Raw genomic sequence first — 1608 nt, 5'->3', positions numbered from 1 at the left:
GGGGCCCCGGCCGTAGCCGTGATTTATTAGCAGCGGGTCCGCCTTTCCATCCCTATCTCTCCCCGACGGAAAAGAAAGAAATAACGACGGAAACGAAACAAACTCGCGGGTGGCCTCAAAAATCCTCCAGACCGCAAAAACCTCCGAACCCGAGGGCGGAGGCGATGCCGGGGCAGCGTTTGGGGAGGATGCGCTCCCAGCGCACCCCGCAGCCCAGCCCCGCCGGCTCCGGACCACGCCGGGCACCGAGTTGGCAAACCACCCCCTTCTTTTGGTTTTTTTGGTTTGGTTTTTTTTTTTTCTTTTAAGGGGAAGGGATCATCACCCGCGGAGAGGAAAGCGCTGCAGAATGGGTGCCACGGCACTGCGGGTGGAAAGCCGGAGCACAAAGGCGGCGCGGCGCCTCGGTACCGGAGCCTGCACCAAACACCCGCCCCAAGGAAAGCGCCAAGTCGGAGACTCCTTAAAAAGACTTTCTGCGGGGAGGAAACCTCATTCCTTCACATGCAAAAACCCCTCCGCTTCATTTCTCTGCAGCGCGCAAACGACTTTCCCAGCGGCGATTAATCACCAACCCCCCCCCGCGCCAGCCCCTTGGCCAGAGGCTGGCGGCACCCGGGCACGGTTCCCACAGGCTTTGGCAGAAGTTTTTACTTCGGTGAGATTTGCAAAACAATATTCATAAATAATCCTCGGAATTACAGTTTTAACAATCCCGTCTGCAAAGCTGGAGCTGTCAGGGGGAGATTCCCCCAGGCTCGGCTCCCCAAAATCTCGCTGAAGGGGATGCTGTAAGACACGGTCCCTGCTAAAATAAGGAGGCTGGGCAGCGGTTAAATAGAGAGGAAAATCTGCGGTTTAATAGCGATTAGAAATGAAAATGTCAAGTATTTCCATCGCGCACAGGATGAAATATCGAGGTGCTGCTGGGGGTGACCCCGGCGCAGGCAGCGGGGCTGAGTCCCCCTTGGGAAGGTATTCCCTGCCCAGGGGCAATACCCTTTCGCCCCGGGGAGCCGTGCACACGTGCAGCCGGCGCAGGATCGGGCCCCAGCCGTGTAACGCCGTGAAACCCGATGGCGGGGAGCTGGCCGCGGCCGCAGGGCTCGGCGCTGGAGCAGCAGGGGAACTGCAGAGCGATGGAAACTTTTATAGCAGCCCACCCCCACTTATTTTGTTCCTGCCACTAATTTTTGCGCTTAAATAAATAATAATAATAAAATCTCGTTGGATTATTTCCTGATAATTCCTGATATACGTCAGTTAGTACAGAAACGGCAATGTCACGGGCAAGAGAGTTTGGTGGCACCCGGAAGGGCCAAGCCAGGGAGCTTTGCTGGGGCGATTGCTGCTCCAGGGTGATTTAGGCACCTCATTTCTCCTTAAACCGGTAGGGCTTCGGGGCCATAAAAGTGACCCTGCGGCTGGGAACCGGAGGCGTTATTCGGTCGCAGGGGGACGGTCAGGATTCGGCCGTGGTGGGACAGACGCTGGCTGTCCCTGCACCGGCGCAGGCTGTGTGCTCCTGACGCGGATTTTTCTTCCCCTCTGCCGCGGTGAAATACGGTTAAACGTGCCCGCCTGCACCACCACCCCCACACACACCCC

This window comes from Aptenodytes forsteri, unplaced genomic scaffold (assembly GCF_000699145.1).
Source record: "Aptenodytes forsteri isolate BGI_AS27 unplaced genomic scaffold, ASM69914v1 Scaffold289, whole genome shotgun sequence".
NCBI lineage: Eukaryota > Metazoa > Chordata > Aves > Sphenisciformes > Spheniscidae > Aptenodytes > Aptenodytes forsteri.
The sequence above is the reverse complement of the archived record's forward strand: the minus strand, read 5'-3'. Positions refer to the sequence as shown.